General features: G+C 41.8%; 1 protein-coding gene across 1 annotated transcript in view; it reads right to left on the bottom strand.

Moving 5' to 3' along the window:
- The window catches only part of lsamp (limbic system associated membrane protein), a 134,285-nt gene that overhangs the window by 86,570 nt on the left and 20,215 nt on the right, over window positions 1-27,500 (bottom strand). The gene's annotated exons all lie outside the window — the stretch shown is intronic.

Raw genomic sequence — 27,500 nt, 5'->3', positions numbered from 1 at the left:
AGAGATATCTTCTGCAGACAAAAGACAATAGTGACATTAAATTATTCTTCGACACGAGCGTGAAGGACAGGTTAATTAGAGTGAAAGATTCAGACCGTGATCAAATAATAAAATGTTAAAGTTATGAAGCAAATCTTTAAAAGATGATAGTTAATTTCAGACTCTGGACAGGTGTCTGTGCGTGTGCGTGTGCGTGTGCGTGTGTCGAAGGGAGGGGGGATGTCCCCTTTGAGGTCATCTGATTAGTAGAAGATAAGAGTTTACACAAGGGATTTGCTGCTCTCATAGGAATAGTCTATTTTTCCTAGAGATTCATGGAAAATTATAATCCCTAAGAAGAGAGCGTTGAAGCACAGGGAACCTCATTAAACTAATTAACTTACAGGACTAATCCTATAGCAGCAAATATTATCTTCTACAGTCAAAAAGAAAAGAAAAAGAAGGAAAAAAAAAAGAAAAGCACAAAGAAAACTGGAAAATAATTTTAAAACAGAGACAAGTTGGTGTATCCCTGTCAGTGTTGCATTTGGTAATGAGTGTTTCTTTCTAAGCAAAATTAGGCCTATGTGAGACCTGGTTCAGGGGAACTCTGCCTTAATGAGCCTTCTCTGCTGTTTATCTGTTTCACCATCACAGCTGTAGCAATTAGGTATTATTTACCCTTACTTTTGAACAGAAAGAAAAAAAGAAAGAAAAAAAAGCAGGGGGGGGGTAGGGGGGCTGTGGCACTTCATCCAAACTTGGGCCCTTTATATATATATATATATATATATATATATATAAATAATCACTGAGGGTTAATTAAAGAATTTGAATAATTATTTATTCTCTGTTTGGGCAGCCATGGCCTCTTGGTGAAAAGGAGGGTGGACAATGTCCAGAAACAGGGCACTTAAATTGGCTTTCTGATTTCAAAAGCTTTTGACATGATGCTGACAGACTACACGTGTGCCACTGTGTGTATGCCTGGGCTATTGTACATTAATACATTATTCAACATGAACTGATATACAATGCTTAAATATGCTCACTACACACGTGTAGTGAAACCACACACACACACCAACACACACACACACACACACCCACACACACACCCACACCCATGCAAATGCACACACACATACCCGCATGTGCACACGCGCGCACACACACACACACACACACACACACACACACACACACACACACACACACACACAAACACAAATACACAAAATCTGTTTAGATTTTAACAAAACTGTCCCTCTCCATCTATAGATTTCGAAATTTCAAACGACTACAGAGGGTGTGTAATTCCACTCAGAGGAAAGGTCCAGGCATGTCTCACACTCTGACTGATCCTTCCGATTAAAAAAATTACTCTAAACATGCATCTGTTTGCACCTGCAGATTATCTCTAGGCAACACTTAGTGGGTCTAATCGTAAGAAAAGACTTGATTATAAAGTAAAGAAAAGAATCCACATGTTTTATTGCTGTAAACGGCACAGAGTGAATTATGAGAGAATCACCCCATGTGAGCGTACAGTCCTGTGAACCACTGGGGGGCTTTTAATGCCGAGACAAACTGCTCTGTCCTTACTCATAGCAAAGATGGATTGCTGTCTCCAGGGAGCAATAAAGCAATAAACTTATTTCTAATTGAAATTTCACAGAGGAACACAAACCCCTCTGGGGATTTTCCAACACACACATACACACATGCCTGCGCACACATAGAGACACACACACACACATGCATGTGCACACAAAGACACACACACACACACACACACACACACTTGCTGCCGACAGCTATCACACAGGAAGAGGCTGTCTGCATGTAATCGATATGTGCTGAAAATCATATTGCACGAGTGTGCATGGCATAGAGCCCACCCCTCCCACCCCGACCCTTCCCCCCTCCACCACCCCCTCTCTGCGCTCTGCCGTTCAGTGTTATCCCTGCATACTAAAGAGAGAGAGAGAGGCTTGTTTGCCAGACTTGACCAGGCTAAACTCTTTAATCCTGCAGTGAGAAGACCCTCCACACTCATTACCGCTGGGGAGGCAGCTTTCTCCGTACATCTCTCTCTCTCTCTCCCTCTGTCTCAGACACACACACACACACACACACACACACGTATACACACGCAGAGCAGTAATGACCACTTAGGTTTTCTCTCTCTCTCCTCATTTACCATCAGCTTTGAGCAGCTCAAGCCGCCTGCCTCACACACCGATTCTCCTCATTCTTAATTCTCCTCACTTGGAACCCTTTCACATATCCGGCTGGAGCTCTTGGTTGGAGGTTAGAGCCCTTTCGTGACCAGTTGGACTTTTGTCATGCTTAAGTGAACCTCTCTCATGTCCAGTTGCATTTATCTCATGTCCAGTTCCATGTGACTTTAATAGTTGATAGGAGGTCCTCCTCCTTAGACCGAATCTGAGTCACAGCTTTGAAAGGTTCTTTACCAGTGCTTGTCTTTGAGGCCGAGGGAAGAGACAGGCATTTCTTCAGCTCTGTCTTCCATTGGTCCACTCCAGTGATCACTTGGGGATTACTGATTAGAAGTGATATATGATCAATCCAGGCCAAAGGGCAGAAAACTGCTGTCGATGTAGAGGGGGGGATGGACAGATCCCTGCACTACTCCCCCAACTCGATCTAATTTTCATACAGATAAAAGCAACTTCTTTGTCATTCATTTTCACTTCTAATTTTTTTTTCCTAAGGGCTACACATTTTCTGTGGATAATAATCGTGTTTGTCCATCGATTTTGACGAAGACCACTTTATTCATCCAGGGGGTTTTGGGGGATGGGACTACCTATGATTATGCAGATGACTGATGAGTACAGGGGCCCTTAGGACAAGGAATGAGGGAGGCTGTTGGAGGGTTGCTGGCTCTTGCTTTCCTGGCTTGTCTCCTCCGCTCTGTTGCAAGAGTCCTGTTGGCCTCACAAACCTTAGAGCCTTTATGAACAAAGGAGCACCATCTAGCTTGATCCATGGAAGTCTGCTCCCAGGAGTCAGGGTTGATGTCAATCGCTTTCAGCGATGCCTTCAGGGTGTCTTTAAAGGGTTTTTTTTTCTGTGCTCTCTGGGATCTCTTGCTATGCTGTAGCTCGCCATTGAAGAGTCTTTTTGGCAGCCGATGGTCTGGCATGCGAATTACGTGTTCTGCCCAGGGCTGCTGTGACTGCATCAGGATGGTGTAGATCCTGGGGAGGTCTGCACGAGCGAGCACCTCAGTGTCTGGAACCCTGTCTTTGCCATTTGATGCTGAGGATGTTTCTTAGGCACGTTGTGTGGAAGTGGTTTGGATTCTTGGCATGGCATTGTTACACTGTCCACGTCTCGCAGGCGGCATGCAGCAGCGTCGGAGGCACCGCTGTCCTGTACACCTTCACCTTGGTCTGCAGACGTCTGTTCCAGACATTGGCGTTTAGTCTGCCGAAGGTTGCAGTGGCCTTGGCGATTCTGGTATTAACCTCATCATCGATGGTGACATTTTGAGTTGGTATGCTGCCAAGATAGGTGAACCTGTTCACTGTACTGAGTTTCTGACTGTTGACTGTGATGTTGGGCTCAGCGTAGGGTTTCCCTAGGCTAGTGCAGTACTTCAGTTTTCTCTGTGCTGATGGTGAGACCAAAGTTGGTTGCTGGCAGTGGAGAACTTGTCGACGCTGTGTTGCAAATCAGCTTCTGAGACAGCGTTGAGTGCACAGTTATCAGCAAAGAGAAAGTCTCTGATGATGTCAGTCATAAACTTGTTTTTTGCTTGAAGCCTCCTGAGGTTGAATAGCTTGCCATATATGTGGTACTTGAAGCAGATTCCAATATCGCCATTTCTTAAGGCATCTGTCAGCATTGCAGAAAATATTAAGCCGAAAAGTGTCAGTACCGGGACACAGCGCTGTTTGATGTCACTGGAGACCAGAAATGGCTCGGACGTCTCTCTGTTGTCCTGGACTCTTGCCTGCATGCCATCCTGGAACTGCTTCACCATGGAGATGAACTTCTGTGGGCATCCGTGCTCGGCCATGATCTTCCATAGACCTTCTCTACTTATGGTATCAAAGGCCTTGGTCAGGTTGACATAGGTGGAGAACAGGTCAGTGTTCTGCTCCTGACACCTATCTTGCAGTTGCCTGGATTGTCATGGTCATGAGCCTGTTGTTCACTCTCTTGGGAAGTCCAGCAAGCTCGCTGAAAAACCAGCACCAGCCTGTTGTTGCTCTTTGCTTCCTCGACCACTCCAAAAGAGGGTGTAACCAGAACCCCTTTCACAAAGCACGCCTTCTCCTGCTAGCCAAGTCTCACTCAAGGCTGCAATGTCAACGCTGTATCTGGCAAGTTTCTTGACTATCAGAGCTGTTCTTCTTTGTGGTCTGTCTGCATCATCTCTGTCTGACAGAGTACACACGTTCCATGCACAGAGGGTGAGTGGAACAATTCTTGTCTTTCACTTTCGACCGCTGAAGTAGGGTCTCCGCCAACCGTGGAAAGCTGGCTAGGGAAGGGTGGGACAGGCAATTTCTATAGCACCTTTTCTAGCCACTTCCTCATGCTACAGAGATGAGCAGTGTGTTCCTTAAGAGGGCTGCTCAGTTGTTCAGTTGCTCAGTGGGCTGCCGAACTCCACTGCTCCTCCATCAGTGAAAAACAACCCTATGGCCTGAGCCGCCTGCGTGAAGGTCTGTGGCTGCGGCTGCCAGTGTACCTGCACCTGCCACTTCATTGCTCACCTGTCGCCACAGGACTTGGGTTGAAGGTGATTGGATGGGATGGATGATAAGTGACATGGGCGAAAACTCTCGCCCAAAACCATCTGGGTCCAGCAGCAGGACAGGGTCAAGAGGGATGGAGTCGGGACCAGTGGATGACCATGACGTCCTCTTCATGTCTCCTCATGCTCTCTGTGCTCCATGGTGCATTTCAGGGAATCGCCTTTCTGAATGTTGAACCATTTGAAAGTTTCCTCTGCGCAGTCCACCAAATCCAGACTTTACATGCTCGGTAGACAAGCCCTGTTGTTTAGGATCTAGTACCAAGCAACTCACCAACCGCTTGCAAGCACATGCTCCAAACTTGGAGGATCAGTGGTTGTACTTTTGTCTGACCTCTACCTTTAAGACCTGTCCAGCATGCTTAAACCTACCGGGAGTTATGTTTTTATAGCTCCCTCTGGCATAACTCTTAGGATCATGGAGGTACGCCAAGCTCCTCTACCACTACAAGGCAACAACTCATGAGAGGAGGTGAATAATATTACACACTGTACTAAGCCTGTGTACACTCATTTGTGTGTTAATTTATTGAAAAATGTGTCTGAAAACGAACTCCTTTGGTCTGATGTTTAATGAAAGTATTTGAGAGTGATGTGTTTTTCCTGCTGGCTTCCTGTTTATCCACTTGAAGACCTCCTGGGACACTCTCCAAAAACACACATATATTTATCTAAATGCATCCCTGGTCTGGTGCTTTGTTCCTGGAGTGGGCTGAGAACTTTTCTGTCCTCCAGGCAGGAGACGAGTAAAGCTTTTAAAGAAAAAACGACTCAAAGCCATTGTGACTCATAGTCTCTGTTCTAAGAAAGTTTTTTTTAATTTTTTTTTTTATTTTCTAAAGCCACTCAGTCTGATCTCTGTTATTTGGGCCCCTATTTAGCGGGTCAGAAATACACAGTAAATACTGAATAGAAGGTTTATTACCTTGTAGCTGCCCTAGATATTTTTACATAAAAGATTAGAGGATTCATAAAGATATCAATTTGCTTTCCCGGCAGAATAATAAATTTCGACCATATGGAATACGAAGCCAGACCCGTATGACAAATTTATACGAATTGTGACGCATATAGGAACTGAAGTCATTACTGTAAAAATGGGCCTCATTATACGTATTCATTCATCAAAAATACACATATTCTGAGCGTGTCAGTTCAAAACATCTGTGAAAACACTAAGATAAATGAAAATAACGGTAAACAAGACAATGAAATTCGATAGTCTTTTGAGTCTCATTACTGAATACTTTGCAGGGATGTCAGAGCATGAGCTGTCAAGAAACACAGAACAATTAATCTTCCATTATTTTTTCCATAACGTTCCTCTCGCAGGACTCGTTAGCTTGCGTCAATTTACTGCTGCACTTAAGGTAAACAACTACAATTTCTCTCCAAGTAAAATTTATGAAAACAAAAGTCAGCGTGAACTCAGAGGAAAACTGCATCCTGTGGGAAAACAGATTAATAGCCGTTGCAATAAGAGCATGATGGGCTAGCGAGTGCTGTTTTTTTTCGTGGAGCTGGTGTAATTGATTCATTTCACTTCATTCAGATTCTAGAAACTCGCCTGAATAAAGCATCCAAAACCCTGAAAGATCAATCCTTTACGATGCTATTACATCTGCTCCATCTGGAAAATGTAGAGAAACAATGGTAAGAAATGCGCAACACAAAAAAACAAAACAGAACAGAACAAAACAAAACAAAAAGGAAAAACAAAAAACAAAAACACATTAGCGGATTTCGGCGTCAGCGTCATTCAGCCAAAGAAATAACTGAACATATGTTTCCAAGAGGGGTTAAGTCGAGGGCAACCGGGCTTGGTTGTAGATTCTTGAAGACGTTTCACCTCTCATCCAAGAGGCTTCTTCAGCTCTGCCTTGATAATGACCCCACAGAGGTTAAATACCTGGGAATCCCCACCAGTCAGTCAGAACTGAAGAAGCCTCTTGGATGAGAAGTGACAAACAAGTCCAGTTGCCCTGGACTTAACCCCTCTTGGATGACTATGACCTGGATGACTGAGAATCTTCACGGACAATTGAACATATGGGTTCGGCAATACCATGTTAACTGCACTCTGGAAAGTGCAGGGGTACTAATGATAAGTTTTCCATGTTCAGTGTTTCAGTGTGCAGATTTTGAATTATGGGAAAACGAGTGTAATTAATTCTCTGACACAGCGCCTACGGCTTCCTATGACAAATTCTCCACAAAAAGAAAAAAAAAGCGTACTAGACCACACAGAATCGTCATGGTTTCTCATGGTTTTAATGAGCTGTTTTAAGAAATGTGGCATGGAATATTTATTAACATGAGCACCATGAAATACTTCTACAGTGAAACAATGAAGTGGTAGGTGACTGGTTGAACTTTAAGCCCTGCACACATTCAGGCCTCAGCAGGGCATGTTAAGCATACATGAAAAGATGCATAATTCATTAGAAATGGTCATTAATCCCTTACAAATAATATCACCCAGAAAAAAATACAAATCATTCGGTACATCACAACAAATATACACAGAGCCGCTTTTCTGTTTTCCTATTATTAACTTTGCTTCGTAGTTCAGTGAGCAAATACCTGGCTGTGTGAAAACTGCTGAGCTCAATCCTGGATATTCAGAATGTTCTGGAAAGAGTGTCGGACGACAAGACACATTAAAGTATAAAGCAGCTGTTCATGCTCTTCCAAAGTGATGAAGGATCGGAAAGCAAAGAGGGCGTGTAACTAAATGAGTGTCGTGACTGAGAAGGAAAATGTTCCTTTAGGAACAGGCAGACGGGTCAAGAAAATATGGCCCAATATGCTTCCCTCTGGCAGCTTCATTAAAGAAGAAAAAAAACAAAACAAAAACCACACGCTTTCCCTACAACAAAACTTCTTCAACTTAAGAATCGTGTCATTTTCAATTTCAGTAAATGCAATGCATAGACATAAAACATATTCTTTTGTTCTCAACACCGATATCCAAACAAAATGCTGATTTCTATGAAGGAATCAGTCCTTTACACTTGTTTGACTGAAACAAACAAAGACAGTATAACCACGATTTCACAAGAGCACTAAAACCCATCCCCAAAAGAGACAGCATTCCTCCGCTGGTTCAACCACGATTTCACAAGAGCACTACAACCCATCCCCAAAAGAGACAGCATTCCTCCGCTGGTTCAACCACGATTTCACAAGAGCACTAAAACCCATCCCCAAAAGAGACAGCATTCCTCCGCTGGTACAACCACGATTTCACAAGAGCACTAAAACCCATCCCCAAAAGAGACAGCGTTCCTTCGCTGGTACAACCATGCCTGGATACCAGAACGAACACAATTATACAAAGAGGTCTAAAATCTGACCCAAGGATTTTAATGATCTTCCAGCTGACAAATGAGCACAAAAAAAAAAAAAAAAAACGAACAAGTTCAGCCACATTCCGCGGTCACGGAGCTTCGGAGCAAGCCATTACCGGCAGGAGGCCAAGCAACAGTTCACTGTAAAGTATCTCCGCCTTTTTGAAGCAGGGTTTTACAGCAATCCTTCACTAAGTGTTACTTAAACATTGAGCTTGAATTTCTCTACAGTAGAAATGAGAAGTTCTGTTTGCTTAAAGAGTTTTCTGTATTGGCATATGGATTGCTCGACACTCTGCTGGAGCAATCGACGTACAACCAGAGGTAATGACCCCAAGGCAACATCCATAGGGGAGCAATTCAGGCTTAGAAAACAAGCAAAAGAAAAGCTTGAAACAAGGCAACACAAAGATAGACCGTTTCTTTGAACACTAAAGAAAGACCTTTTTTTTTTTTAACTAAGAGGTCCATTAGAACATTGTTAAAGACACTCGAGATATGAGCACTTTAATAATTAATTGAATACCTTAGGCTCTAATTGATCTTTTCCAGGGTTTATCCACCCAAGACGTCTACAAATGCAAGAATGCGCAGAAAAGCATGCAGGGATATGTGCGGAAATATTGTGGATCGAGAAAATATGCAATTGGTTCTTCTGTTCCTGTCAGGAAATCTGTTTTAGGTTTGCACAGGAGAAAGCAGAGCAAACTCCAGACCATGGCATTTGTGCAGCCATACCAGACATGAAGTGGACTAATACACTTGCCTGCTCACTGACTTCTCTTCAGTCCTTCACACAGCAAAGACACTTTGGTTTCACATTCCATCTAATGACAAAAGCGTTGTCAGAAATTGAGGGTTAGAGAGCATTTAAACAGCTGTAAAAATAAGATCAAACCAGACACTCGGTCAAAGAACTGCTAATCATGCTCGTTGCTGACAGTCTGTGGCATGGCAATGGATATGTGCTACTCCTGTATTCAGTTGCTGGATTTGGGTTCCCCAGATGCAGTCCTGATTCCTCTCACCCTCCTCTGGCAATTAGACTTATTAAGAAGAACTAGGTGTGTGTACTCCTTAGTAAATTAGTTATTCAAAAACCCACAGGACCCTGGCCCTCCAAGACTGGAATCGTAGAAACTTGGTATACAGGATGTCTTGCGTTTCCATCTGAGCTGAATTCACAGAGAGCTCTGTACAGCATGAATTATGCACGTGGCAGTGGAGAATCTCCGTTTTTTGGTCAGAATATGTAATAACGGCAGGCCTCGGATGAATAGTTCATGCGTAATAAACCTGACTGTGCTGAGGCCTGGATGACATCATACCGGCAGAGGAAGCCAGTCTAGATGCCTCACTGCATGTATTACCCTCAAACACAAACATAAAACCCAACATTCAGCCATTCCCATCCATATTTGACATGTTATATTTATGCTGTTGGGTCTACGCGGGTGAAAAGGAAGATAGTTCAGAGCCACGTCGCAATCAGAAGCGGAAGAATGAACCAGTTTGCATCTACGGCCCTAGCTTGGGAGCGTGATCGACATATATCTGGATATAAAACCACTGAACTATTAATGCCAAACGCACCGTGGCAGAACTGATTTCTGAGAGTGCATACGTTCGTCGAGTCTTGTCATTTCCATGACGACTCACGTCTGTAGGCCCTTCACATATTAACAGCAAGCAATCCAAATCTCGCTGGGAGTTTTCTGTAAGAGAGATGCTGAAGAAATATTCATAAATTCAGAATCTCCTGGAATAGGTACAATGTAGACGATCAAAGCCAATCACAATGGGACTACTTAGCACAATGAAAAAGACATGTAAGTGAGATGAGAGAAGAGGGTATGAAGAGCGTATATTAGTAGGGTTGCGTGCTCCAGGCTAGCATCTCATATTACATGCCATGGTGACAGTAGAAAAAACAGTAAAGTACTTGAGGAATATCCAAAACTCCACAAATCAAGAAACGTGCACTTTTGTAAAAACCTATGATATGTAAGACTTTTTATTTATTGATTTATTTATTTATCTAGGTATTGAACATGTCGTTTTTGCTTCAGACAGACCACGCCCAACACTAGGACCATTACAAAAGCGAGGTGAGTTGCGCACAGAACTGGGAAATACACACAGCAAGGAATAGTTTTATCTCCTAATTTCTGGCTCTTCCTGGAGCTTTCATATTCCACATCCCGCTGTGTGCTTCGCGATTCATTGATTCGGCTGTCTCGAATTTGTATTTCTGAATTTGCATTTTTTTATTTCTTTAATTTTTTTTTTTTTTGTTTGTTTTTTATTATGGTAGGTAGCAGTGACATCACGTTGGTGCTTACAATGGATATGCGCTTACCACAGTCCAAAGGAAAAACAAACATGTCTGCAACAAACCATTACAGACACTCTCTCAAGACTGAGTCAAAGGATCAAGACTGAGTGACATCGACTTCCTCGCAGCTAAAATGAGAGATTATCTATGCACTTTTAATCTGGCAAAAAAGAGAGTCCAGCGTTTGGAAGAGATTGATTTGGGATGAAAGAGCAACATTCAGTGCATTCCAACCTTCAGTTTGTCTTCTATGAAAAAGACCACCACTGTCTCCTTGCCTGTCAGAAAAAAAGAAACCCACTGAGCGCATTGATAAATTGTATATTCACTAAACCTCCGCAGCCTCTGCCATAAACGAAAAAAGACTTTTTTTTCCCTGAATATCTCCCAAGATGATGTCTAATAGGTTATATCTGAGGCATAAAAAACCGTCCAATTTTTTTTTTCCCTCTCTTTTTGCCATGGCCTGAAGTGGCTGGGTCAAATTGCCCATCATGGGTATTGGCCTGTATTTCACTGTCCTGACAGGCAGTTTTAATGACTTGGGTTAAGTCCAGTCAGATAGCCGGGCTCCACTTAGTCAGGCCCGTAATGGACCTAAATGCACTCATCCTTTTCCTCTGTCACACGGGCTGCATTCCATCATCTTTCATGGCCTCCAGGTGGCTTACGCAGAGGAGATGGAGAAGGGAGTATGACGACAGGACAGAAAAAAGGGATGTCCTTTTTTTTGCTGTGTTTACACAGGAAATTTCCTCTCTTTAATTGGAGGTCTCGGACCTCTCAGGTCTGGCTGGACAATGATGAAGAGGCTGGTGATGTCATAAAGGGAAGTAATGGCAGTTTAAGTGGGAGCCAGGAGAACATGCAGTGCTATTACAAACCATTCAAGCATTAGCTGCCGCCGTGGCTGTCACTGTCCAGAGAATTGTGAAATGCACTCTCCTTAAATAATCGCGGTCGTTGCTTTAAGGTGCTCTGTCCTAAAGATGGATGCACTCGCTAATGCGGCCGCTCCTAAGGATTGAGCTTGCATAGGTTTGGTTTGTTTTGTCCTTTTCGACTTCTGCATGTACTGTGACTTGGCGTTCTTTTCAAGTGCGGTCCTATGGAAAAGGCTGAAGGAAACTTATTGAAAAGCATATCTGAATAATCACGGCCCTGGGGGGGTGGCTATGTAAATTTTCTGTTGAGGAGCGTAAAACTGGGCTACGCCACTGAGATAGCCCGTCTGAGAATAAAGCTTGACCTTGATTCTTAGCCACTGCTGGCTGTGCACTCACTTCATCCTAACGATACGAACAGCGAAACTCTGTGACCATTAAAGCTCTGTGTCTAAAGAAAGGCTGAGTTGGCGAGAAGGAAAAAAAAAAAAAGAGGAAGCATAAAGTATTAGCCAGCAACTTTATCTTCTTTTGGTATTCATTTAACCCCACCTTTTGTGATGGGATTTAAATAACAGTACAACAGTTCGATTCTTCAGAGTAGCGTAACATGTCAGGGAAATGGGAAAAGGCATTTAAGTTGACACGTCAGCGACACAAGTAAAAACAACAGACGCAGGATCATGTGACTCTGAGAGTCAGAAAGAAGGAAAAACTTTACATGCCTTAAGTTCCCCTGAAACAATATGTATGTATATATAATAGAGGTTGCACAGGGTGCTGGAGTATTCGAGTGCTCGAGCACTTATATCAGTTCTTCGAGTTTCTACATTATCATCGAAAACAAATTAACGATGTTAAAAGATAGATGCAAGCAAGTATGACTAATTTGATTTTTAACTCGGTTATGCTTACTAATGATGACCGGCCAACAAAACAGCTGCTATATCTAAACAAAATAAGAACACAGAAACAATAATGTGTTTTCAAATGTACCCGGGTTCAACCCACTAGTGTGCACAACACGCTTTGTTGACTGAGCTTTCTATGGGCTACTGTAGATTGTTGGTAACAATAACGTTAAAATATCAGCAGCAGAACCCCCCCCCCCCCCCCCGTTTTACTTGAGTACTCGAGTTTTTCAGGAAACGAGTGCTCGACTTGTACAGTTATGTACTCGTGCAACCCCTAATATATAAACGATGTCATAGAAAGAAAAGAAGAAAATCCTATCGTATTCTATACTATTTTAATTCCGTTTGACTTTGGTATTGCCAGGAACGTTAAACAAAAAAAAAAAAAAACTTTTAGAAACAGGTCAAACTCAAAATTGTCAGGGAGTAATTACCCACCACCCCCTGTCTCTCTGGTTAAGTAGGGTCAATCCATGTTGAATAAATCATTCCTAATATGTGACAGGTCAAACATAATAAAAAGCAAATTTGACTTTAAATCAGTTATCACCATCACACTCAAAGATCACACAGACGCGGCTATCCACAGGGAACTCTGTCTGCAGACAGACCATTATTCTAAACCAGATATGTCTGTCGGCAAATGAATTTTGATCAAGTCAGTTTGGTGTGTTATGTATTACTGATCTCTGTAATTCTCTCTAATTCACATTAAATCCCCCATAATGCACTTGTGGTGCACTTGTGGTGCATTATGTACTCTGGTGCTTTATGTAAATTTTGAGTGCAATTACTTTAATCTTCGCTCTTGCATTTCCTCAAAATCACGAGGGTTATGATGAATTGCCTAATGAGCATTAGGACTAATTAAATACATGTTTGATTACCGGTTGTTGGCTACCGTTATAAGCGGTGCATGCTAACACAGGAAACGATGGCTAAAAACCTAGCAATTCTAATATAAATGCATTTTTGAGGAAAACAAGGTATTTCTGTTGGCACTCTCAAATCAAATTCAGTTTTCAGGTCAGTGGCAAACAAACCATTTTGTTATTGTGTATTTCACACAGTGTATCCTACAATTATGTTCATTTTCATAACTTTCCCAGGAGAGGAGAACAATTTGTACTACTTTGAATAGAGTCAACATAAGTTCATTAGCATTCGGACACAGTCGACTCTCAGCCATGGAACTATGTGAACAATGTGAAACTGAGCTAAGTCTCAGGTATCTGTAACATGTCAGGATGACTGCTATTCAGTCAAAAATGAGCCTACATGGTCAGTGTTGCACACATATTCTTCTTTGAGACTGTAAACACACAACAGACTGGACAGCAAGAGTCCCCTCTCCTCCTCATCACTTGTAAAATGCTGTGGACCACTCATATACACTGTTAGGTAAGATACACTGCAAGATAGAAAGCTTGACAATACATTATAGTCAGTAGTATGACTATATAGTTATTGTTATATAGTTACCTTCCTGGTGTTGATTTCCCTGTTACGGGAGACAGATTTACAATATCTGTATGAGTAACTGTCAAGGGCTGTCAAACTGTTGGACTCTAACCGTGGTGAGATGCAAAACATTCATGCATTTCTAATATTTTTTCTGGCTCTGTGATGAAATTAGGTCCTAAGAGATCCTGAACCAATCCAAGTCAGCGGAAGGTTCAGTCTGCCCTACAGCATTCACTGTCCTTTTCACCATGGTAACCATCTCTCAACCTCCTTGACAACTAAACCTGTTGATAACCCACAGTTCTGTCACTAACGTTTAGGCAGCTCGAGTACTCCTGTCTTTGACAGACGCAAAAAAAAAAAAAAGAAGAAGAAGAAGAAAAAAAAGATTAATGAACATAATCCTTACAGCAGATTGCAGGTAAGCCTTTTCCCTTTCACAGTCTTTAACAAGGGCAAAGACTTCATTAATTTGGCCTGAGGTTGAAGGCTTTGGCCAATCAGTGGCTGTCGATAGCACACAGACTGTCGTGTAATAATCTGACACACTTGCATTAGTAATTGCCTAGAGCAACCATGCGACTAGGGCAGGCCGCCTGGGTCCACTGACCGTGGCAAATTAAACAGGAAGGTTCAGATTGATCTATGAAAATTCAGCTCTCATCTCATCAGCCGAGTCATAGGAAACTAAAATAGGGATATAAATGAAAGGAAAGGAGAGCATTTCTAATAAATGTGTCATGCAAATCTGATTATATCAAACATCAAGTGTCTTAATCGGATTTTTCAATGTCTGTGGTTCTCTTATCCAGTTTCATAATTGGGCTTCTGCTTCTCTCGCTGACACAGAGTCAGCTCTTACACAGTGAAGATCTATAGCTCAGTGAATTTGTTCTCTGAATGTTAACTGCACAAATAGAAAAGATCAAGTTTGCCTTGACACAGCCTATTGGCTAGATACACAGAAAGAGATAGAAATAGACAGATATTGGTCATAACTCATTGTGTTATTCAGACAGCCACAGAAACACGTCAGTCATAGCTGTGCTTAAGCATTCAGATGAGCTAAAATCACTGAATAAAGAGATTTTTTTTTTATTTACATTCAATGCAAAAAGCAACTGAACCGGGCCTAGATTAAAAAGAAAAAAAAAACCTTTACAGTTTTTACCTTACTGTTCTGTTCTATGCTTTACACATGACATGATACGGTGAGAGAAACCTTTGCTTTGCTATTCAGCATGAAGTAATCCCTGTTGAAGTTTCCAGAATATTGCTTGCAATTGGATCTCACCTAAAATAATCTCTGATGATTGGACAGATGATTTGCAGAAAAAAAGACGTTTTCTCTAAGGAAACACCTCAGAATGTTTTTTTTTTTTTTTTTAATAAAAACTTTTGTAAGTCACCATAGTAAAATTATGAAAATCTGCATTAGTAATCATCTCTAATCTTTGTTTATCTCAACCCACTAAGGCCAGATGCAACATTTGAGGAATCCCTTTAAGACCGTATGCGATGTTTGCAGGCTTCTCCCTTTAGAGACGGATGTGATGTGAGCGTGTTTCACATGATCTCATCGTTTTCAAGACCCGTAACCGATGAAATGCATCGTGATTCACTGAAATCCACGTGGGGAAAGCGAAACGCTTTGTTTATTTTTTTTTTTTTTTCAGCGCGGACTGTGTTTTTGTTTTGCTGAGCGAGGGGCAACAGCCATTGTCAACTTTAGAAACGTGTTTGTGGTTCACACGGAGGCTAACTGTGCGTTCATACTGGAAGCGCCGAGAGTGTCAAAGCAACGTGAAGTCATTCATTGTTTGTGTGTGAGCCAGCATCTCCCGGCGGCGAGGATTGACATGTCTTAAGGGGTTTGCGCGTCAGAATGAGGCTGAAGTTCGGTTAACTTTATGGTAATGACCTACTTGTGGTCAGTTGGCACACAGATACCGGCTGACACGTTTTGTAGCCGCCTATTTCATCTACATCAGAGCGTCCACAGCGTTCGATGGCGTTGTTGGCAGGGCGACTAGAGCACATTTTGACCCTCTCGCTGCTCCCAGGGTGAACTTACAGTAAGAGGTTAAGACAGGCCAAGAGCACTGAAAAAAAAACCCCAAAGCATTGCGCCCTCCGGACGTGTATCACGATGCATTTCATCGATCACGGGTCTTGAAAACGATGGCATCATCTAAAACGCACTCACACTGCATTCGGCTCTACAGGGAGAAGCATGCAAACGTTACACATGGTCTTAAAGGATCATGCAAATGGGTTCAGATAAACAAAGATTAAAGGTTATTACTAATGCATATTTTCATCATTTTAATATGGAATCTTAGAAGAGTTTTTAATTTCAAATAAAAAAAGCTTTCTGAGGTGTTTCCTCAGAGAAAATGTAGCTACAAAAACATAAGAATTGATGGCTAAAAAGAAAGCAGAGCTCATATAAAACCATGTTTGAGGAAAACTACCATAATCTACCATGAAACTTCTGTGCCAGTAGCTTTAAATAAAATCTAGTTTCAGGCCAGTCACAAACAATTTTGCCCGTTTCACAGAATTCTCCACAAAATATTGTCAAGTTGCTCACATTAGTTTCTTCAGAAAGGAAAAAATTCCGACAGTTCATTAGCATTTGGACAGAGTCCACGTACAGACATGAAGCAAGAGCCGTGTTGATGATGATGTAAAACTGCTTCAAGGAAGCGAGTCACTTTTAAGCAAAAAACACTGAAAAATGTCACAACTTTCCACACGAAATAAGCTTATCCTCTGACTCAGAGACTCTGCAGTGATGATCAACTTCTCCCCTCACAGAGAGAGACTAAAAAAAACCCATAAACACCCATGAGGAGACTGCTTGGAGGACTTGTTTGGTGTCACAGTTGCCCCCCCCCCCCCCCTTTTTTTTTTTGGTAATCTTCAGCAGTTTCTCAATCAAAATAATCTTGGTCGAGATTGTTGTTTGGTGGAATGCCACAGCATTTATTTCATGATTTATATGTTTGTGTGTTCATTCAAATAGTGCTGTTTTTTTTCCCCCCCTTGTTTAAACTTTTTAATAATAGTTGAAAGCCTAATTTAGGTGAGCGAGTGAAAGAAACCGATATGATTTTCCAACCAGACAGCAAGCACAGCCATAACTGCTTATCCCTTCTGGTTCACTTTTCATGTAGAATACAGTGCTTGTGTTTAGGCAGCCGCAGTTGTGTTGTATGTACATTATGGAGATGACTCTAAAAGAGGTCGTTTAGCATAGCCTGATAAATACACAAGCACAATGTCATGTCTCTGTGTTGATCTATTTATCACAGAGCTCCAGCTCACATAGGTGCCTTCAGCATGGCAATTCACCTCTCTATCTTTCTTTGTCACATACACACATGTAAACACACACACACACACACACGCGCACGCTGCAAGGTTTGAAGATTGCATCCAGGACATTTTGCTGTGGGTTGACTGTGTTGTCATTATATTTGTCCCTCAAGGCTTGAGGACTTGCATCATTTAAAAGCTGTAGACACTTTTCCTTGTGCATCCTTCTACCACTGAACACAAACCTGCCACTGTCGAAGTAAAGAAAGACTTAAACGAGAACAGCTTTTAGACCTGCAATAACACAAACTGGATTTTCCATGAAGCACACCTTAAATACCTCAGAGGTGACAATGATCCAACTGATCTGTACAAGTAGACAGATTAACTTTGTTCACACCCACATGTCTCGGCCTCTCTCTCTCTCTCTCTCTGTCTCTCTCTCTCACCCTGTCTCTTTCTTCCATACACTCCATGGCAGCACACATGGGAGTAGTCAGATTTTATGGAAACAAGACACTGTCTTGACTGTTCGTTAGCACTGTCACCTCACGTGACGCAGACTTGGGCCGTTTAATTATGCAGGTTAGACCTAATAATGAGGAAAGCTTTATAAACATTGATTTATTTTCTCTCGCTCTTAAGCCACTGGTTCAGAGGACTCTGGAAAGCTAAGGAGAAGAGAAGAGAAAACGCGTGGAGTATTTCCGAGTCTGGAGGCGTATTCCAGACGTTGGTTACACTTCCCGCTGACAGCGCTGAGTGTGACTGAAGCGTAAGTCTGACCAAATAAAAGTGGCTGTGTTATCTTGACGTAAAGCGTGGCTGAATGGCTGTGTGATTCTTCTCAGAGCTGGGATGTGAAATATATATATATATATGGGTGAAAAAAGGAGCTGTTGTGAGACAGAGAGGGTGTGTAAAGACTCTTAGCTATCTGTTATCTCTGTACATGTTAACTGGAGCCTGAGGAACTCTCTCTTTCCCCGGTTCTGTCTTTAGAGGCTTTCTGCTGCAATGGCACACCACACCACAATACCTGCCCTGTGGGAATGTTCAGCTCACAGTCAAGAGGTTCGCTGTGACAGTGTGGGTGTCATTCTGTCGCAGTGCTTTGAGGGACTTCTGATGTTCTAACGTTGAGGTGTTCTGGACCAGTGTTGATGCTGTAACATTTAGATGTTTAAGGTAGTTTCAGTGTGACAAATTTGTTATAGGGGGAGTTCCGGTGTCATAATGCTGAGGTGACTTGGTTTGGACTGACATGTTAATGCTAAAGTGTTTTAGGGGGACTGATGTCAAAAAGGCGAGGTGTTTTGGGGGAGCTCTGATGTCATAATGCCGATGTGTTTTGGTTGGTTCTGATGTCATGCTGAAGTGTTCTAGGGGAGCTCTGATGTCATAATGCTGATGTGTTTTGGTTGGTTCTGATGTCACGCTGAAATGTTCTACGGGAGCTCTGATGTCATAATGCCGATGTGTTTTGGTTGGTTCTGATGTCATGCTGAAGTGTTCTAGGGGAGCTCTGATGTCATAATGCTGATGTGTTTTGGTTGGTTCTGATGTCATGCTGAAGTGTTCTAGGGGAGCTCTGATGTCATAATGCTGAGGCATTTTTGGGGAGCTCTGAGGTCATAATGTTAATGCCTAATGAGTAGGCAATAATATTTATGATGAGGACATAGTACTGCTGCTTCTCTGCCCCATACACTGGCATATTTTGTAAATGAGGTGGTGTCAAGTGCTTGAAAAAAATGGACTTTTGATGGTCCTAAAATATTCGATACACGCAACTTTAATTCCGACCCCTAACAAACAAACAAAAAAAAAAGAATAGGCTACAGTATCAAATGTAAGCAGAAATAGTTGAAAACTGACACCTCCATCTATTTTTTTTTCATTATGATTATCATTACTTGTTCTTTTAGAATGCCTCCACAAATTACAGCACTTCAGAAAGTCATAACAGCCTCTGTCATCTGCATGCACAAAACTGAAATGACAAACTCAATAAAAAAAACATAACTCTAAATACACTCACACACAGTGTATATATATATATATATATATATATATATATATATATATACACACACACACACACACACACACACACACATCAGTCTCTAGAGAGTGTCACAAGCACACCATCAACACAATAAGCAAGACAAGATACTTTCAACTAGCTGTAGCATTTCCAGCAATAACCCATTTAGGAAATGACAAGAGAAAGTAGACTTTTCTGCATCAGCTATAGCATGCGGCCTTTGATTTTCATGATGTCTGCCCTACCTAAAAAAAAAAGAGATTTTGTCAGATTGTCCCGGAGTCCCATATTCCCTGTAGACTCCCCTCTTGATGGAAAGGTAGTAAAAAATATGTTTTAATAAACTTTTCTGTAGATGACAGCGTTTCTGAGTGAGTGTTTGAGTTGATTGATAACACTGTATGTCTCTTTCTGAACTGATTACAGATGGTTGTTGGGAGTCTCCTGTTTTGGACTGATAGCTCCTGCCTCTGTCAGACAGTCAGAACGTGATAGATGAGACCCAGCTCCGTCAGCTGGTGTCAGGAGCACACGGTACAGTAAATCTCTCTCTCTCTCTCTCTCTCTGGTCACCAACATCTGCACAGGAATGATGATAAGAGAGGCGTCATATACCACCCTGACAGACGCCTGGAGAAAATCTTGAGCATGAAAATGTTCCTTATGTCTGTAACGCCCCATCTCCGCCACACGCTGGAAATCACAAGGTAATTTGGCTGAAAGGAGAAATTTGTTCTACCTTTCAGAAATCAGGGTTAGAAAAAAAAGAAGGAATCAGGAGAAAACAAGCAGGCTAATGGGAAACTTTGCTTCTTCTAAACTGCTCTTCTTTTGTGCTATATTGTGAGTCGCAGAGAGTCGAACAACAGGGAAATGAGATCTGAGTCAAAGTGAGCATTTAAAACATAATGCATGAGTTAGTAAAGGTGGACATAATGTATGAGTTAGTAAAGGTGGACATAATGTAATAATGTATGGGTTAGTAAAGGTGGACATAATGTATGAGTTAGTAAATGTGGACATAATGTATTTGTTAGTAAAGGTGGACATAATGTATGAGTTAGTAAAGGTGGACATAATGTATGAGTTAGTAAAGGTGGACATAATGTATGAGTTAGTAAAGGTGCACATAATGTAATAATGTATGGGTTAGTAAAGGTGAACATAATGTATGGGTTAGTAAAGGTGGACATAATGTAAGGGTTAGTAAAGGTGGACATAATGTATTTGTTAGTAAAGGTGGACACAATGTATGGGTTAGTAAAGGTGGACATAATGTATGAATTAGTAAAGGTGGACATAATGTATGAGTTAGTAAACGTGGACATAATGTATGTGTTAGTAAAGGTGGACATAATGTATGTGTTAGTAAAGGTGGACATAATGTATGAGTTAGTAAAGGTGGACATAATATATGTGTTAGTAAAGGTGGACATAATGTAATAATGTATGGGTTAGTAAAGGTGGACATAATGTATGAGTTAGTAAATGTGGACATAATGTATTTGTTAGTAAAGGTGGACATAATGTATGAGTTAGTAAAGGTGGACATAATGTATGAGTTAGTAAAGGTGCACATAATGTAATAATGTATGGGTTAGTAAAGGTGAACATAATGTATGGGTTAGTAAAGGTGGACATAATGTAAGGGTTAGTAAAGGTGGACATAATGTATTTGTTAGTAAAGGTGGACACAATGTATGGGTTAGTAAAGGTGGACATAATGTATGAATTAGTAAAGGTGGACATAATGTATGAGTTAGTAAACGTGGACATAATGTATGTGTTAGTAAAGGTGGACATAATGTATGTGTTAGTAAAGGTGGACATAATGTATGAGTTAGTAAAGGTGGACATAATATATGTGTTAGTAAAGGTGGACATAATGGACATAATGTATGTGTTAGTAAAGGTGGACATAATGTATGGGTTAGTAAAGGTGGACATAATGTATGGGTTAGTAAAGGTGGACATAATGTAATAATGTATGGGTTAGTAAAGGTGGACATAATGTATGGGTTAGTAAAGGTGGACATAATGTATGTGTTAGTAAAGGTGGACATAATGTATGGGTTAGTAAAGTTGGACATAATGTATGTGTTGGTAAAGGTGGACATAATATATGTGTTAGTAAAGGTGGACATAAAGTAATAATGTATGGGTTAGTAAAGGTGGACATAATGTATGTGTTAGTAAAGGTGGACATAATATATGTGTTAGTAAAGGTGGACATAAAGTAATAATGTATGGGTTAGTAAAGGTGGACATAATGTATTTGTTAGTAAAGGTGGACATAATGTATGGGTTAGTAAAGGTGGACATAATGTATGAATTAGTAAAGGTGGACATAATGTATTTGTTAGTAAAGGTGGACATAATGTATTTGTTAGTAAAGGTGGACATAATGTAAGGGTTAGTAAAGGTGGACATAATGTATGAGTTAGTAAAGGTGGACATAATGTATGGGTTAGTAAAGGTGGACATAATGTAATAATGTATGGGTTAGTAAAGGTGGACATAATGTATGGGTTAGTAAAGGTGGACATAATGTATGGGTTAGTAAAGGTGGACATAATGTATGTGTTAGTAAAGGTGGACATAATGTAAGGGTTAGTAAAGGTGGACATAATGTATGTGTTAGTAAAGGTGGACATAATGTATGAGTTAGTAAATGTGGACATAATGTATGCATTAGTAAAGGTGGACATAATGTATGGGTTAGTAAAGGTGGACATAATGTATGAGTATTAGCAAAAAGAGCTGAATTGAATGTAAAGGGGGAAATAAAGAAATAAAAAGGAGAAGTACACAGTCTGCATAAAACAGAAACTGTTTGGTCTAGCATAGGGAGGAAATAGACAAAAAAAAGCTCAGCACAAAATCCTGTCTGCACATTGTTTGGGGGGCTGGGTAAGTGCATTTTTCAGATTTGACACTAATGTGAGATGTAATGTCCAGTCAGTGGAGTGTACCTGAGTGATTCGCGGGCAATGCTTCATTTGACAATATTAAATGAAATGTTCCACACAACCTTCACCACCGCTGACTAAAAGTCAGAAAGGTTATTTCTTTATTTTTTACTCTTACTGTCATCATTATCAGAGTCTAGTCAAGGATCTCAGGAACAAACACACTGCCCCGTCTTCCTGATTATTCTCAAAGGGGGGGGGGGGGGGGGGGGGTAATATGACAAAAGTGAAACAGAGATGACTGTTTCTCAACTGTCAGTCATGTTATTCAAGCAAGACAGATTCTGTGAAATAAAGAGGATTTTACGATGAGTTATACAGAGAGGGGAACATGTCAGGTTGCCCTGCCTATGAGAGTGGGGCTGTGAGGGCTAAGAGTGTATGGGGATGAGGGTAAGGTCAATATCCAATCAGAGACTGAGATAGATATCAGATAAGGTCAGTATCATCAGGGGAGAAAAAGGGCATTGTGATAGGAGAGACACTGGCTGACTTTAACCAGGAAACCACACTAAGAGCAAATAATATCATTCTCTTTCTATCAGTTTCGTTCATGAGACATGTCTGATAAAGTACTAGAGTCGATCGAAACCCTTCCCTGTCAATAAAACACGTTTTAAAAGCATTTAAAAAAAATGGTCCTGAACACCATAGATCAGTGTCCATGAAAAATGCATGACATGAAGGCCATTTCCACTGCAGTCTATAGGGAGTCGCAGAGATATCCATATGATTCATACACACACACACACACACACACACACCGCTCTGAGTGCTAAAGCTCTCCTGTGACCCACCAAACAATTAGCGAAGCAAACAGTTAGGCTGAAAATATAGACAGTCTGATCAGAAAAGCCAGCCTCTGTAATGACAGGCAAAATGGAAGAAAAAGAACCACACACGCACACACACACACACACACACTCAACATGGTGCATTTTAACCAAATCAACCTTTCAGCCAAAAGGCCATCATCAGAAAAGGAAGAGGACAAACTGAAGAGACTGACACACAGATGGACTTTGTGCCAATCTCGAGCAAAGATCTCCCGGCTGAACTGTTGGCTGATGAAGTATACACAGTGTAGGGTGATGGGAGTGACTCTTTTTTTTCGCCCTGACATTTTTTTTCGGAGGTTTTAAGGAGATTATTTAGACTTTTTTTTTTTTTTTTTTTGCATTTACAGTTTGCATTCACAGATATTACGCAGCATACCATCTACCCCTCCAGAGCACAGCTGACCAGCTCACAAAAACCTCACGCTTACACAAGGACGTCGGCATTAAAACTCACTTCATACACTTCGTTAATTTTTCGTCCTCTCCCACACCAACGAAAAACCAACGGCGCGAATCCGGGTGAGCTGAAACGCGTTTGCCGAAAGACACAATTATATCACTGGTTATTATGGTGCCGCACCTACTGCAGATCTCTCATTTCCATGCAGCGACTTTCAGGCTGTAGAGACATCATTTGAACAGAAGTGTATTTCCATCTGTTCCTGTCATATTCAGTCTATACCTTCGCACTTAAGACCTTGCTCCATTGTTAGCACAGCTGTGGTGAGGTGGAGTCTGACTGGGCAGTTATTGTGTTTCTCTGGCTGTAAGAGCCATTCAAGACAGGAGAGAGTGTCCATATGTGAGAATCTGAGACAGAGAGACAGGAGTGGGCGAGAGTGAGAGTTAGAGAGAGAGAGAGAGAGAGAGAGAGAGAGAGAGAGAGAGAGAGAGAGCGTGTGTGTGCGCGCGCGCGAGAGAGAGGGCCTCCTTTCATCTGCCAAACATTTGTGTGGGTTTGACAAGATGCCAGTTTCCCTCTCCCTCAGCTCATCATTCGCTGACACAGCTTCCCCTCTCTCTTCCTCTCCTTCTCATCATCTCTCGCTCAGACCAGGAGATGAGTCCCAGCGGGGTACACACAGGAGTCAGCAAGACAACAATGAACCTGATGTTTCAACCCCTTCCCCTGCACTCAACCCTACACGCGTGTTCCGCCATCTATCCATCTATCTATCTATCTATCTATCTATCTATCTATCTATCTATCTATCTATCTGTCTGTCTGTCTGTCTGTCTGTCTAGTATATGGATGTTTCATCCATTTTGACCATCCACCGATGTTTCCATCTGTTTGTTCATCCATCCATCCGTCCGTCCGTCCAGCACACACACACGTTCACAGCGCCTCTGTCGCGTTGCCATAAGCAGGTGGTATGAGCGGTGACTTGAGTGCATGCTGTGTGTGGATACAGGGCAGTGTGTGTGTGTGTGTGTGTGTGTTAAGAGTGGAGAGGGAATGGGAGAATCTAGGCCAGCCGTAATGAGTTTTCCCTCAGACCTCTAACTGATCTATTTCTACAATGCCACTGGTGCCTTTGTCAATTGCATCTCTCTCTCTCTCTCTTTTTTTTTTTTTTTTTTTTTTTTTAAAGCCTTGAGCTACTGGGCCACAGTATAGATCATTAACTGTAAACAAAGAGAATATTCCCCTTGGCCTGCAGATTACGCCACATGGACAGAACCTGGCTTTTTTTTTAAATAACAGCAAAAATAGAGATTAGTAGACACCTTCAGTTGCAGTGTAATACTGTACGTGAGGTGAACCACATCCTCTCATACAAAACACTCCCTCTTCTTCTCTATGCCAAACAACTCCCTCAAACTAAACGTACACACACACACACACACACACGCGCGCGCACACACACACACACACACACACACACACACACACACACAAACACACGCACACACACACAAACACACACACACACACACACGCACACAAACACACACACACGCACACGCACACGCGCACACACACATACACATACACATACACATGCAAACGCGCAAACATACACACACACATGCGCACACACACACACACACACACACGCACACGTGCAAACACACACACACACACACACACACACAAACATACACACATGCACATGTGCAAACACACACGCACACGCACACACTCTCACGCACACACACACACACACACACACACAAATAGAATAAACAGTGCTGCAGGGCTTGGTATCCCAATTCGATATTTTGTCACATGAAGGTCGGCACAGTGTGTGTGTGGGGTCACAGCTCTGGAGGTGTCCTCTCCCTTCTCCGATGACAAACCGGAGAACACTCTTCAGTTCCATCAACATCATCATCAAAACAAAAACACCTCTGGACACTGCTGAAGCTCATTTCTGTTTTCCAGCATCTCGTTCTCCATGTGTGAACACCATCTGTGAGCACTCCCACACACACACACACACACACCATACAAACACACACACCACACATACACACACAGACAGACACTCACACTCACACACACACACACACACACTCACACACACACGCACACGCACACACACACATACACACACCATACAAACACACACACCACACATACACACACAAAAAGTGAGGGAGAGAGAGAGAGAGAGAGAGAGAGAGAGAGAGGGCGGCTGTGCTGCATGGTACGCGTCTCTGATAGCATGAGCTGTATTGTTCTGGTTGAGAGGAGCTGGGTGGTAACGTCAAATGACAACTGTATCTGCCTTTGCTCACTACTACCCTCATTAGACTGGAGCAATTAAGAAAACCGTAATTATTTCAATACAAACCACTTCAGGTTCTCCATCACTGTCAGGCACCAGGGAAAAAAAAAAAGAAAAAAGTACATAATTCATACAACAGGCACAAAAACAGACTCCTCACAAAGAGATCTAACTCGTTGTTAGAGTAACAATAGAAGACAGAGTCCGAAATTCTGCAGAATTTGATAATCGACCCTTGTTAGCCAGCACCTGCGGCACTGACAAGCTAGACACGCTGAAGTAATTGCAACCTTCAGACCGGTTCACGTGAAGGTCTCACTCTGGCTGCTTCATTTTCTTTTCTGCTTTCCTCTGCTGTGTATTTCTCTGACATTTAATGTCATTAGAGTCCTGAACCCCATTCAGCAAATCAAATCTTCAGTCTGCCTCATCCCCCCCCACTGGATTTAGTGCCTCATCACTGAATGACATGCTTTTCAAAAGCTTACTGGAATTGATCTGATTTTATCCAGGCTTTTCTTTTCTTTTTCTTTTTTTTCTCTCTCTCTCTCGTTTTTTTTTTTTTTTTATCAGTTCAAAACCCTCTAGTCAGAAGGGAGCATCATGGTTAGACCTCACACTCCATAGGCTTCTCTCTCTGAAAGCTGGCCCAGCTGCTTGGAAAACAGATGAATTTTCTATTCACAGAAAACTCACGTAATTCAATCTGGGGGCAAATCAGATTAACTTTGAGGGAAATAATATCCAGCGCAGGCCAAATATGAGATGACTCTTTCAAAACCGACTCAACAGTGTGGTGGCTGAAGATGACAACAGCAATACATTTACATGGATTCAACCGGAAGCCTTCAGAAGCATCTCAAAACCAGAGACGTTTTCTTTATACAGAGCAGGACTTGTCAGTTAGCAAGATAACTCCATTAAACCTGTCATAAATCAGCACTGCACATCGGAGACATTAATGTTTAACTCCAGTTATAAATCCTTGATTTTTGAGAGCCTCTTGACAAGGCAGACAGATCTCACCCTGTGAAGCAGCCATCAGCTTTGCCAGTGCCAAATTCTGATTAGTAAATTTTACAGACAGACAGCAGCCTTAGCCAATGAGACAGTTTTTTTTAGGTGTTTTGGGTGGACATTGGTGGGAGGACGTGACATATCAGTGTGGTTTTGCTAAAAGAAAAGAAGATGGCTTATCTCATAGTTTGACATGAAAACAGATACTGAAATTGGATTTTCTCTGACATGTGAGAACAGATCATACAAAGTTATCAGACATTGAAAGAGTCCATCTCCATAATCAAAACATTTTTTTTACAACAACAACAACAAAAAAACAACAAAACAAAATTTAAAGCCAGAGGTCTGATTATCTTGCTCCTCAATCACATTAAATCCTACATGCCCTGAGTGTTTTATTTGTGTGTGCGTGTGTGTGTGTGTGTGTATTATTTTCACACAATGTGAACTGTTGTAATGTGTAAAATTATCCAGATGTATCCTGAGGTTTGATTGAACAAACGACTGAGTCAGTAATTGCATCCACTTGAGTATGTTCAAGGACAGATGCTTAATTCAGCTAGGAGATAGCCATTGTTCGTTCGGGCGTGCTAAAGACGCCTTAATGTCGAAACACACCCCAACTATTATGAATCAATACTGGAAAGAGATTTATCTGAATGAGAGTGCATACCTCCTCTCTCTGTCTGTCATATCGATTAACAAAAGACTCACGGCCGTATAATTTTAGATTTGTGCATGTATCAACAAATGACTGGAAACAGGTTTGCCGACCGATTCCCTCTTGGTTCGGGGCCGTGCAGACTGGAGCTGCTAGGTTTGCGATGTGCCGGCGTGCGCGGTTGTCT

Source organism: Chanos chanos, chromosome 6 (assembly GCF_902362185.1).
Source record: "Chanos chanos chromosome 6, fChaCha1.1, whole genome shotgun sequence".
Lineage (NCBI taxonomy): Eukaryota > Metazoa > Chordata > Actinopteri > Gonorynchiformes > Chanidae > Chanos > Chanos chanos.
The sequence above is the reverse complement of the archived record's forward strand: the minus strand, read 5'-3'. Positions and strand labels throughout refer to the sequence as shown.